Below are 14,457 nucleotides of genomic sequence, written 5' to 3'. Positions count from 1 at the left end.
ATTCACGTAGGGCGGCGTTACATTGAGTGGGCGTAGCGTATCGTATTTATGCTATGCCGTCGCAACTTAGAGAGGCAAGTGCTGTATTCACAAAGCACTTGCGTCCTAAGTTACGGCGGCGTAGTGTAAATGTGCCGGCGTAAGCGCGCCTAATTTAAATTGGGAAGAGGTGGGCGTGTTTTATGTAAATAAAGCATGACCCCACGTAAATGACGTTTTGAATGAACGGCGCATGCGCCGTCCGTGGACGTATCCCAGTGCTCATGCGTCGGATAGAATGCCTAATATACGTCGAACACTGCCTACTACGTGAACGTAACTTACGCACAGCCCTATTCGCGTACGACTTACGTAAACAACGTAAAAAGATACGCCTGTTCCGACGTCCATACCTTGCATGGGCTGCGCCACCTAGAGACCAGCTTTATCTTTACGCCGGCGTATGTCTTACGTAAACGGTGTAACTAATTGCGACGGGCGTACGTACGTTCGTGAATCGGCGTATCTTGCTCATTTACATATTTGACGCGGAAATCAACAGAAGCGCCACCTAGCGGCCAGCGTAAATATGCACCCCAAGATACGACGGCGTAGGAGACTTACGCCGCTCGTATCTTGGCCAAATCTATGCGTAACTGATTCTGTGAATCAGGCGCATAGATACGACGGCGGCCATCCTGGAAAAAAAAATACTTACAGTTTGGATGCCCCTCGTTGGTGTCTTGCCCGTCGTCCATCGCGTCCTGCCCGTCGTCCATCGGCTGCCTCGTCCGGTCCGGCGTCCTTCTGCGGCCATCGTGGTGTCCTCCCCGCTCGATCCCCGCTTCCCGCGCTTGAACCACTGCACCGGCATATACCGAGTGCAGTACACGGGTATAGTCGGGCAGGCTCGGCTCCTCTCGCGTAAAGGACGTAGAGGACGCACAGGATGTGACCGCGAGAGGAGCCGAGCCTGCCCGACTATACCCGAGTGTACTGCGCTCGGTATATGCCGGCGCAGTGGTTCAAACACAGCGCGGGAAGCGAGTATCGGCGTATATCGCGCACCCACGATTTTGCCCTGATTTTCAGGGCAAAAAAGTGCGCGGTATACGCCGATAAATACGGTATATATATTTATATGTGAATGAGATTTTATATATAAAAAAAATAATAATAGAATATATATATATATATATATATATATATATATATATATATATATATATACAGTCTATATACCTGTATATATCTAAATATACAGTATATCTAAAATAAATAAAAAATATATAAAATATATGATATATCTATATCCTCCTGTATTGAATTAGAGTGTCAAAATATAGGAAAATGTATAGAAAGATAGATATATATATATAGATAGAGAGAGATATAAATCTATATAGATATATCTATCTATCTATCTATCTATCTATCTATATATATATATGTATATATATATATATATATATATATATATATATATATATATATATATATATATAGATATATATATATATATGTATGTATATATATATATATATATATATATATATATATATATATATATATAGATATAGATATATATATATAGATCTATAGATATATATATCTATATATCTATATATCTATTTATATATATATATATATCTATATATATATATATATATATATATATATATATATATATATATACAGTATATACATACTCCTTTATTGAATTGTATAGTAATTGTACTGTCTGCCCTCATGTTGTAAATGTAAACTGTTGGCGCTATATAAATCCTATATAATAATATTAATAATGATTTTATATATATATGTGAAATTTTATATATTAAAAAAATCTAAAAATAAACTATGTATATATACGCATTCCTCCCAACTTTCTGAGATGGGAACGAGGGACACCTATCAGCAAAAGTATGCAGGCATAGGACACACCCCTTGCCACGCCCCCTTAAAGGAGAATTGTACAAAAAAATAAGATTGGTTAAACCCACAAGGGCTTTTTTTTACCACTACTATTCCTTTATATTGGCTTTTGGAATTTACAAATGCAGCAATTTAGAAATCGGATGAAAGTTTAGCACTGGGAAACACTTTTGGATAGATAAAAAGTGCATTTTATGTACATCTATATAGATCAGACCAAATTGAGGGACAAATGAGGAGAATGAGGGACATTGCTCCAAATCAGGGACAGTCCCTCAAAATCAGGGACAGTTGGGAGGTATGTATACGCAGGGCTTTTTTTTCAGGGGGAACTCAGTTCCACCACCTCTGGCTCAGACCCTTTGGTGCCTGCTCACCACAATCACTTGTAAACACAGAATTCCGGTTTCTGTGTTTACAAGTGACAGCTCTGCACTCTGTGTGTAACCCCCCTGAACGCTACACTCTGTATGTAATGCAATCCTGGTATTTAATGCCCCTTTAAGACCCTCCTACTGTTTGTGAAATCTGAACGGGGTCGTGGTTGAGTTCCTGCACCTATTTTCTGAGAAAAAAAGCTCTGGCCCGGATTCAGCTAGATTTGCGCATTTATTACGGAGGCGCAGGGCAACGATTTTGCCCTGCGCCCCCGCAATTTTTTTGCGCTGCCCTCGATTCACGGAGCAGAAGCTCCGTAAATTGCGCGGGCGCGCCGGCAAAATGCCCGGCGCAAGGGCGCGCAATTTAAATGATCCCGTAGGGGGCGGGAATCATTTAAATTAGGCGCGTTCCCGCGCCGATCGTAGAGCGCATGCTCCGTCAGCAAACTTTCCCGACGTGCATTGCGGCAAATGACGTCGCAAGGACGTCATTTGCTTCAAAGTGAACGGCGTCCAGCGACATTCACGAATCACTTACGCAAAGTACGTAAAATTCAAATTTCGCGACGCGGGAACGACGGGTATACGTAGGGGCAGCCTTACGCAAAAAACGCCGTACGGAAACGACGTAAATTTTGTACGCAGGGCTCGCGCAACGTTGTGAATCGGCGTTAGTATGCAATTTGCATACTATACGCTGAGCACAACGGGAACGCCACCTAGCGGCCATCGCAAGAATGCAGCCTAAGATATGCGGGCATAAGAGCCTTATGCCGCGCAGATCTTAGGCTGCAGTCGGCGCAACGAGGTTCCTGAATCAGGAGAACTCGTTACGCCGGGGCAAGTAAGCAATAGCGCTGTGTAACCTATGGTTACACAGGCGCAATTGCTTCTTGAATCCACCCCAAGGTGTATACGTATAAAACACGAGATTTTATAGATGACATATATCATCTTCTATCACATTCGATTACCATTACATCTGAAGCTGCACTAATGACAGCGGGCAGTAGAGGGCGCACACCTTCCCCCCCACACACAGTAGGCTGGACTGGGAATAATAGCAGTGAATGGGAGGTGGGGGTGGATCTGCTGAGCTCTTTGCCTTGCTTCACACTTGCTGGGAAGTTGGTTTCCTGGGATTGAATCGGCTACATGTGCAGGAAGGAGATCCAAGCAGGTAAGAGACCTCCAGATTCCTAGGGGTTCCTTATTGCCATGTGGGTGTGCTCTGTGCTGGGGGGGGGGGCATGTTGCACCATGGCAGGGTGGCAGTTGTGGCTTGGTGCAGGTAGGATCTGTAGAGCCAGGGGATCTCCTGCAAGTCTTACCCAGATCTGTGCTGGGAACATTGGAGGAGGAGGGGGACATAGACTTTCATTATTTTGCAATAAATCTAGCACAGAGCAATCCCATACACCTAAAAACTATAGAAAGTACAATATATACACAAAGTATCTGATTGTTATATAATAAAGTAACAAACAAACATACAATGTATACACAAAGTATCAGATTGTTATATAACGATATAAACATCCACTGAAAACAAACAGAAGAAGTGGGATCTCGGTGTGTTTCCCTATGAAAGGCGTTGGACGGGGCTCATTCACGCCAGCGTTGCCCTGCGCAGTCTTGGCGTATAGACGGGGCGATTTGTCGTATGTTTTATTCGTTGGGTTCATGCTTTTGTGCCTCTGGGAAAAAACATAGTGGGGCAGATCCACGTACCTTTGCGGCGGGTGCAGCGTATCTAAGATACACTACGCCGCCGTAACTTATTTATTTTATTTCGAATCCTCAAAGAATTTGCGCCGTAAGTTACGTGTGTATCTCTGGCGGCGTAAGGGCGCGGAATTCAAATGGATGTAATGGGGGCGTGTTTTATGTAAATACGTCGTGACCCGACGTAAACGATGTTTTTTTTTAACTGCGTATGCGCCGTCCACGGGGGTATCCCAGTGCGCATGCTCGAAATTAAACCGGAACCAGCCAATGCTTACGACTGTGACGTCATTCTACGCAAATTCCTGTTCGCGAGCGAAATTGTTTTATGTCAATTTTAGTGTGACCCCACGTATTTGACGTTTTTTACGAACGCCGCATGCGCCGTTCGTAAAAGAATCCCAGTGCGCATGCTCGGAATTCCGCCGCAAATCGTCAATGATTTAGACGTGAACGTAAATTACGTCCAGCCCTATTCGCGAACGACTTGCGCAAACGACGTAAAAAATTCAAGGTTCGACACGGGAAGGACGGCCATACTTAACATTGAGTACGCCTCAGAATAGCAGCTTTAACTATACGCCGGAAAAAGCCGAACGCAAACGACGTAAAAACAATGCGCCGGCCGGACGTACGTTCGTGGATCGCCGTAACTAGCTAATTTGCATACTCGACGCGGTGTTCGACGGAAACGCCACCTAGCGGCCGCCGAAAAATTGCAGCTTAGATCCGACGGCGTAATTACGCCACCGTAATTTAGGGCACAAGTTCTGTATTCAGAAACAACTTGCGCCCTTAGTTACGGCGGCGTAACGTATGTGTGTCGGCGTAAGCCCGCCTAATTCAAATGTGGATGATGTGGGCGTGTTTTATGTATATTAAAGCGGTTGTAAACCGCATATATAATTTTTTATTTTTTTTTTACCTGCAAGGCAAAATGCATAATCAGCTAGTATGCACCGCATAATAGCTGATTATGAAATACTTACCTCAAAACGAGGTGAACAACACTTACCTGGTTCACGCCGAGCGAGATGTCATCTTGCTCCGGCATGTCTTCCGGGTATCGCCGCTCCAGCGCTGTGATTGGCTGGAGCGGCGATGACGTCACTCCCGCGCATGAGCGCGGGAGATTTAAAATCGGCAAGGTCTGGCGGCTGCCGGATCTTCCGCCGTGGATCCCCCCTGCGCATGCGCCGCCCGCATTGCGAGGGGAATATCTCCTAAACCGTACAGGTTTAGGAGATATTCTTTTTACCTACAGGTAAGCCTTGTTATAGGCTTACCTGTAGGTAAAAGTGCAAATTTAAGGTTTACAACCGCTTTAACTGTAAACCCACGTATTTGAAGTTTTTTATGAACGGCGCATGCGCCGTTCGTGAAAACATCCTCGTTGCGCATGCTCGAAATTCCGCCGCAAATCGGCATTGCTTTCGACGTGAACGTAAATGACGTCCAGCCCTATTCGCGAACGACTTACACAAACGACGTAAAATTTTCAAATTTAGTCGCGGGAACGACGGCCATACTTAACATTGGTGCGCCGCATATACACCTCATATAACAGGGGTAACTTTACGCCAGGAAAAGCCCAACGTAAACGGCGTAAATGTACTGCGTCGGCCGGGCGTACGTTCGTGAATCTAGCTGATTTACATATTTCTAGGCGTAAATCAGCGTACGCGCCCCTAGCGGCCAGCGTAAATATGCAGTTAAGATCCGACGGCGTAAGAGACTTACACTGGTCGGATCTAATAGAAATCTATGCGTAACTGATTCTAAGAATCGGGCGCATAGATACGACTGGCCAGACGCCGTCGTATCTCCTCTGTGAATCTACCCCACAATGTATAGGTGTTCTAAGACTAAGACCTCTTTCACACTGAGCCTAGGTTCACATGTGTGCGATTCGGGAAACCAGCGTGATTCCTGCAGCGCCGGTTCCTGCAGGCTGTTCACACTGCGCTCTGCTGTTGGTGTCAATACAATGTTAATGACACCCCCAGATCGGTTCACAGATCGCAGTGCGAACTCGCACATAAATCAGATCGCATGGGTGAGAACATCCATGCGATACGATTTCTAGTGCACTATTTTCTTGCAAATCCAATGCGAGTTCAGCCATACAACTGACCTCGCACTGCACAGACATCGCATGTCATCGGCACCAGCAGAATTACATGCGATGTCTGAGATCGCACTCATGTGAACCTAGGCTGAGGCGGTTTTCAGGTGTTTTGGCGCTAGAAAAAGCGCCTGAACATCACTGCGTTCCAATTTTATTGCGGGGAAAAAAGTCCCAGCGCTATTTTTCTGCGAATCCAATGCGTGTTCAGCCATACAACTATATGGCTGAACTCGCATCGCATTTGATCGGCAGTGCGGGTGCGAATCGCATGCGATGTCTGAGATCGCACACATGTGAACCTGGGCTGTGGCAGTTTTCAGGCGTTTTAGCACTAGAAAAATCGCCTCCCGTTCATTACAATGAGTGCTTTCACACTGGGGCGGTGCGCTTGCGGGACGTTAGAAAAAGTTCTGCAAGCAGCATCTTTGCAATTAATGGACAGCGATTCGGAAGCGCATGAAATGTGCTTCAGAAGTGCCGCAACACAGGAGTTTTGAACCCCTTTTTGGGTTTAAAAGCGCCCCGCTGGTGGCTGAAAAGCACCACTTAAACATGTGAATTGTGCAGGTGCTTTTTCATATGCGACAGGCTTTTGGCCCCGTAGGCTTCAATCCGAGCGCATGAAAACGTAGCGCACAAGTGTGAACCCGGAGTCTTATTTGCTGCAGTTCACACCAACGCACTGCGACGGTCTAGAACCCGTTCACATCTTGCGATAAGGAATCAACGGCAAAATCGCTGCAATTCTGCCTGCGATCCCAAATTGCAGCAGAATGCTCAACACACTTTTCAGTGCTATTATTCCTTTTGGCGCGATCGCCGCAAAACGCAAGTTTAAATGTTGCCTCCGCGCTTATCGCCTAAAAAGGAGCACAAGCTTTTTTTGTCGGGGGGGGGGGGGGGGGCGACAAAGGTACATAGGGCAGCCTATGAAGTGTGTGTGTGACAGTGTAAAATAGTGTGCGAATCGGTCAACAAAATCGCCTGCCGCAATGCTTTTTCTCGCTACGCAAAAGTGTAAATGCAGCTTTAACCACTTGCTGTCCAGACGCTGTCATTATACTGCGACAGGTCGGCTCGTTCCCGCAAATCGCTGTAGGTATACGTTGGCTCCATTTTAAGAGCCATAGCAGACATCGGCGCATGGCGGGGGGACAGGATAAGCGTGGCCGGCGGCCATGATGATAGTCCGCCACCCCATCGCGGGAAAGAGAGCTCTGTCAATGTAAACAGATCCCCGTTCTGATGGGTAGAGAGAGAGAGAGAGAGAGAGAGAGAGAGAGAGAGAGAGAGATCGTCTGTTCCTAGTGATCAGGAACAGCGATCTCTCTCTCCTCCTCCAGTCCGTTTCCTCCCCCTACAGTTAGAAACACCTCCCAGGGAACACTTAACCCCTTCATAACCACTAGTGTTAACCTCTTCCCTGCCAGTGACCTTTTTACAGTAATCTGTGCAATTTTATATCTCCGATTGCTGTATAAATGTGAATGGTCCCAAAAAAGTGTCCGATCTGTCCGCCGCAATGTCACAGTCCCGCTAAAAATGAAAGATCGCGGCCATTACTAGTAAAATAATAAAAATGCCATAAATCTATCCTCTATTTTGTCAACGCTATAACTTTTTCGCAAACCAATCAATATACGCGTATTGCGATTATTATTTTTGTATATATATATTTTTGTTTTGTTTTGTTTTACCAAAAATATGTAGAAGAATACATACTGGCCTAAACCTGAGGAAGAAATTTAATATTTTTTCTGTTTTTTTTATTTTTATTTGGAATATTTATTATAGCAAGAAGTAAAAAATAGGGGGCAGATCCACAGAGAGAGTACGCCGGCGTATCTACTGATACGCCGGCGTACTTTCAAATTTCCCGCGTCGTATCTTTACTTTGTATCCTCAAAACAAGATACGACGGCATCTGATTTAGATCCGACAGGTGTACGCCTTCGGATCTAAGATGCAATTCTTCAGCGTCCGCTGGGTGGCGTTCCCTTCGTTTTTCGCGTCGAGTATGCAAAATAGCTATTTCCGACGATCCACGTCGTACGAGCGGCCGACGCATTCCGTTACGTCGTCTCTAGTCGGCTTTTTTCGGCGTATAGTTAAAGCTGCTATTTCGTGGCGTACTCAATGTTAAGTATGGCCGTCGTTCCCGCGTATAATTAAAATTTTTTATTTTTTTGCGTAAGTCGTTCGTGAATCGGGATGGACGTAATTTACGTCCAGGTCAAAACCAATGACGTCCTTGCGACGTCATTTCGCGCAATGCACGGCGGGAAATTTAGGGACGGCGCATGCGCACTTCGTTCGGCGCGGGGACGCGCTTCATTTAAATGAAACGCGCCCCCTACCCGCCCAATTTGAATTCCACGCCGTTACGCCGCTTGAGATACACTACGCCGCCGTTACTTACGGCGCAAAATCTTTATGGGTTCGAACCAAAGCCAGGTAAGGTACGGCGGCGTACGATGCGCCGGGGCAGATCTTTGTGGATCTGCCCCTATATATTTATTTTAAAAAATTTCGCTCTTTTTTTGTGTATAGTGCAAAAAAAAATCGCAGAGGTGATCAAATGCCACCAAAAAAAACTCTATTTGTGGGGGAAAGGACGCACGTTTTGTTTCGGGTTAAGCGTCGCACGACCGCGCAATTGGCAGTTAAAGCGACGCAGTGCCGTATCGCAATAAATGACCTGGTCATTAAGGGGGAAAATCTTTCTGGTCTGTAAGTGGTTAAAGGTGAAAAAAAAAAGGGGGGGGATAGATTGATTGCGTATCTGTGCAGCATATCTGACGAGCTTAATGCGCTGCCATGCGTAGGGTTAGAAAGGTGTAAATCTACACTCATACCTGTGCGATTTTGTACGTGTTGGCCAACGCACAACAAGACTTACCATTATTTTCTAGGGTGGGGGGGGGGGGGTATTCATATCTGTGTGTTTCTCCTCTTGGGGGGGTAATAAAGTCCTGACAGCAAGGCGCATCGATTTCTTCTGATCAATTGAGCAAAATGATCATTGTTTACGTTTTTATAATAGAATTTTTGGATCGTTGCATCGCTCAATATTTTTATATATTGTTTGCACATATCTGATCTCTCCGTGTATGGCCACCATTGTACAATCAGATTGTGCCATGTGTGGTGAGCTTTAAAGGTGCGGTATGCTTTGTGATTGGCTGACAGTCTGGGTCCCTTTAAACCGGCAGTGGCTGTGTGCAGTGAGGCATGGAACACTTACCGGTCTCCTAGCTGTGGATTGTTGCGTCATTGCGGGACATGGTTCATCGGAAGGACATAAAGGCGACTTTTATGGAGCGCAGCTGTAAATAGACAGTCACTTAAAGGGCCGGCGCCGCCATTGTAAAGGGAGTTCACGTTGGTATGAAGCGTTCTTTAGGCCCCATTCACACGATGCGATTTGGAATCGCAGGCAGAATTTCCTGATTTTGACAGGAACCCCCCCCCCCCCTTTTTTTCCAGTCAGCAATCTGAGCAGAAGTTCCCCACCCACAGCCTATTGGGACATTAGATAGGTCCCAGAATACTGAGCGACCAGTCGCATCGCACCAATACAAGTGTCCTTATATTCAAAGTCAGCAGCTACAGGATTCCATTTTTGGGGGAGGGAGACTGGAGCTCCTCTTTAATGCCCAGCCGCTGCATATGGGAGTCCATAGGGCTCTGTGCTGAAAGCGCACACTGCACGCTCCCAGCGCACTAACCAAGCTGTCACCGACACTGTGTGCAATCAGGCCAGCTCCCAATCGTGTGACCGCTGTGACAGCCAATCACGTAATTGGGAGGAGTTGTGCCCCATTGTTGGCGTCATTGGGAGGAATTGTGCCCCATTGTTGGCATCATTGGGAGGAATTGTGCCCCATCCTTGGTATTATTGGGAGGAGTTGTGCCCCATCGTTGGTATTATTGGGAGGAGTTGTGCCCCATCGTTGGTGTTGGAAGGCATATATTCAATAGTTATATAGTTTATTTTGTATTGTATAGTATTGCATAGTAAAGTTGTCGTCATTGGGAGGAATTGTGCCCCACCGTTGGCGTCATTGGGGGGAATTGTGCTCCATCGTTGTCATCATTGGGGGGAATTGTGCTTCATCGTTGGCATCATTGGGGGGAATTGTGCTCCATTGTTGGCATCATTGGCAGGAATTGTGCTCCATCGTTGGCGTCATTGGGGGGAATTGTGCTTCATCGTTGGCATCATTGAGGGGAATTGTGCTCCATCGTTGGCATCATTGGCAGGAATTGTGCTCCATCGTTGCCGTCATTGGGGGGAATTGTGCTCTATCGTTGGCGTCATTGGGGGGAATTGTGCTCCATCGTTGGTGTCATTGGGAGAAATTGTGCTCCATCGTTGGCATCATTGGCAGGAATTGTGCTCCATCGTTGCCGTCATTGGGGGGAATTGTGCTCCATCGTTGGCGTCATTGGGGGGGGGGGGGGGGATTGTGCCCCATCGTTGGCGTCATTGGGGGGGGGGATTGTGCCTCATCGTTGGCGTCATTGGGGGAGGTTGTGCCCCATCGTTGGCGTAATTGGAAGGAGTTGCGCTCTATGGACAGGGCCGTCCTATTTCTTCTGTATTGAACTGAATTAGAATTGTAACGTCTCCTTTTTTTTATATTTTGTAGCGCTGTGCAAAAAAATGGTTTAGTTTATCTCACAAGGAGCTGAACAGACGGACCGTCCGGGTGTTTTTTGGGGTTTTAGTCTCACGGCCTGTTTCTCACCTACTGGTGGGACGTGTCTCGTGTGCTTTTTCAGAGAATTCTCGCACATCACGTGTAGGGCAGCCGATTGATTTCAAACTCTGGAAATAAATCCCTGACTCGATCCCACCACGCAGTTTGAAGTGTGCATTTGCAGAAGCGCGGTGGTGCCATTAACAATCAATGGCATCGATGTGCGTTTTTACTAAAGGGCGGCATGTTTCTGCGCATGTTGGGAACACGCAGGATTTTTGCGCCCGTTCCTGACATGCATAGATGTGTATAGTACAAAATGAACTCCTGAAGTTCAGGCAGAACCGTTGCTTGGCTTGCTGCGCCCGAGCAACAAACTCCGTCAGTGCAGACCTCATGACGTGACCATCGGTCTTGTGAGCGCCTATCACATGGAGACTGGTCATCTTTACTCTCCTCGATCAGCTGTTATCATTATGCAGCCACCCGCAAGAGACCTTTTAGGTTCAGCTTTCAGCCCCCGTTCACACGAGTGCGACTTGTCATGCAGGTCAAATCGCAGGACAAGTTGCCCCCTATTGTCGGCAGTCTAAGGGCAAGATCCACAAAGAAGTTACGCTGGCGTATACGCCGCATAACTTCTAGGATGCTCCGGCGTAACTTTTTTCTGTATTCAGGAAACAAGATACTCCGTAATTTAGCTAAGATCCGACTGGCGTAAACCTCTTACACCGTCGTATCTTAGTTGCATATTTACGCTGGCCGCTAGGTGGCGCTTCCGTAGATTTACGCGAGGAGTATGCAAATTAGGTAGATACGCCGATTCACAAACGTACGTACGCCCGGCGCATTTTTTTTTACGTTGTTTACGTAAGACTTTTTCCAGCGTAAAGTTACCCCTGCTATATGAGGCGTACGTAATGTTAAGTATGGACGTCGGGCCACCGTCAAATTTTTACGTTTTATGTCGTTTGCGCAAGTCGTTCGCGAATAGGGCTGTGCGTAAGTTACGTTCACGTCTAAAGCATTTACGATTTGCGGCGTAATTTGGAGCATGCGCACTGGGATTCTTTCACGGACGGCGCATTGTCACGATTAGTTAGCATAGAACACACCCCCAACCAGCCTATTTTGAATTAGGCGGGCTTACGCCGCCCGATATACGCTACGCCGCCGTAACGTCTTTGTGAATACAGTACTCGCCTTTCTAAGTTAACGCGGCGTAGCGTTTCTGAGATACGCTACGCCTGCCTAAAGATAGGCGCATGTACGTGGATCTGGCCCTCTCAGTTCAAATCGGTGCAACGCCGACTTTACATCACTGCACCGAATTTAAAAACCACTTCCGGGACTACTATTGGCGATTTCAGGTGCAACTTACATAGACATCTGTGTGTGAAGTCGCAGAAAAGTCGGGCCTAAAATTGCACTGATATGCGACTTTCAAATTTCAAAGCCACATGCACTGTGAACCTAGACCATGGGTGCTCAACCTGTGGCCCCCCAGCTGTTGTCGTACTACAAGTCCCATCATGCTTGTAACTGTCCTGCCTTGCAATGCCTCATGGGACTTGTAGTTCTGCAACATCTGCAGGGCCACAGGTTGAGCACCCATGACCTAGACTAATAGCTAGATTCACATAGAGTTAGGTCGGCGTATCAGTAGATACGCCGACCTAACTCTGAATCTGCGCCGTCCTAAGTTTAAGTGTATTCTCAAACAGAGATGCACTTAAACCTATCTAAGATTCGACGGCTTGCGCCGTCCTATCTTAGGGTGCAATATTTAGGCTGGCCGCTAGGTGGCGCTTCCATTGCGGTCAGCGTCGAATATGTAAATCACTAGATACGCCTATTCACAAAACGTACGTCCGCCCGTCGCAGTAAAGATACGCCGTTTCCGTAAGAGATAGGCCGCCTAAAGATAAAGCTGCCCCTAGAAGGCGTAGTCATTGTTAAAGTATGGCCGCCGTTCCCGCGTCGAAATTTGAAAATCTTACGTCGTTTGCGTAAGTCGTCTGTGAATAGGGCTGGACGTAATTTACGTCCACGTCAAAATCAAAAGCTTGTGCGGCGTACTTAGCCGCAATGCACACTGGGAAATGTAGGCGGACGGCGCATGCGCCGTTCCAAAAAAACGTCAATCACGTCAGGTCAAAGAAAATTATCATAAAACACGCCCCCTCAGCCTATTTTGAATTAGGCACGCTTGCGCCCGCCGCATTTACGCTACGCCGCCGTAAGTTAGGAGGCAAGTACTTTGAGAATACAGCACTTGCCTCTCTGACTTAAGGCGGCGTAGCGTAAATACGATACGCTACGCCGCCTTAAAGATGTGCTGCTCTTACTGAATCTAGCTATTTTGGCTCCGTTCACACCTGGGTGCCCTTCAATCGCCCATGTTTTCAAAACGCTCTGCTAAAATGACAAATCGCACAATGCAAGTTTAAGAAACCATTCGTTTTAATGGCGCCATTAAAAAAAAAAAAAAAAAACGTGGTGCGGTTCTGCAGGGATTGTCGCGCTGAAAAAGCGGCAAACCGCATTGCCATCCAAAAAGAAACGGGAGCTTCTTATCGTGCAAAGCTTGTCGCCCAGAAGAAGCTCCTTTTTGGACGATGAGCTTCACGCAATGCTGTTTGCCCTGATTGCAGTGCGATATATTTTGCGGTGGAACCACACACCGTTTTAGGTGCCAGTAAAGGAGTTGTAAAGGCAGAAGGTTTTTTTTTATCCTAATACATTCCCTGCATTAAGATAAGAAAAACATCCGTGTGCAGCCGCCCCTCTCATACTTACCTGATCCACACAGCAATGCGGTGCGAATCTGGCATTTTTTCCATTTTTTATTTTATTTATATTTTTTTATGAGCAATTTTTTTGCATTTGTATGTAGCGTAGATCAGTGTAGTGAATAGGGTAGGACAGTGTAGTGGTCAGGGTAGGAATCGTGTAGGTCAGTGTAGGAGTCGGGTAGGTTAGTGTAGTGGACAGGGTAGGAATCAGGTAGGTCAGTGTAGTGGACTGGGTAGGAATCGGGTATGTTAGTGTAGTGGACAGGGCAGGAATCAGGTAGGTCAGTGTAGTGGACAGGGTAGGACAGTGTAGTGGTCAGTGTAGGAATCAGGTCAGTTTAGGAATCGGGTAGGTCAGTGTAGTGGTCAGGTAGGTCAGTGTAGTGGACAGGGTAGGAATCGGGTAGGTCAGTGTAGGAATCGGGTAGGCCAGTGTAGTGGACAGGGTAGGAATCGGGTAGGTCAATGTAGGAATAGGGTAGGACAGTGTAGTGGTCAGTGTAGGAATCAGGTAGGTCAGTGTAGTGGACAGGGTAGGAATCAGGTAGGTCAGTGTAGTGGACAGGGTAGGAATCGGGTAGGCCAGTGTAGTGGACAGGGTAGGAATCGGGTAGGTCAGTGTAGGAATTGGGTAGGACAGTGTAGTGGTCAGTGTAGGAATCAGGTAGGTCAGTGTAGTGGACAGGGTAGGAATCAGGTAGGTCAGTGTAGTGGACAGGGTAGGAATCGGGTAGGTCAGTGTAGGAATCAGGTAGGACAGTGTAGTGGACAGGGTAGGAATCGGGTAGGTCAGTGTAGGAATCAGGTAGGTC

General features: G+C 46.7%; 1 protein-coding gene across 1 annotated transcript in view; it reads left to right on the top strand.

The window, feature by feature from the left end:
* The first annotated feature begins 3,372 nt into the window (after positions 1–3,372).
* Positions 3,373–14,457, top strand: part of PLXNB3 (plexin B3) — a 208,346-nt gene continuing 197,261 nt past the window's right edge. The window contains exon 1 of the mRNA XM_040322874.1: positions 3,373–3,474. The gene's annotated coding sequence lies outside the window, so the exon portion shown is untranslated. The remainder of the gene's footprint in view (positions 3,475–14,457) is intronic.

Source organism: Rana temporaria, chromosome 9 (assembly GCF_905171775.1).
Source record: "Rana temporaria chromosome 9, aRanTem1.1, whole genome shotgun sequence".
NCBI classification, from domain to species: domain Eukaryota; kingdom Metazoa; phylum Chordata; class Amphibia; order Anura; family Ranidae; genus Rana; species Rana temporaria.
The sequence above is the reverse complement of the archived record's forward strand: the minus strand, read 5'-3'. Positions and strand labels throughout refer to the sequence as shown.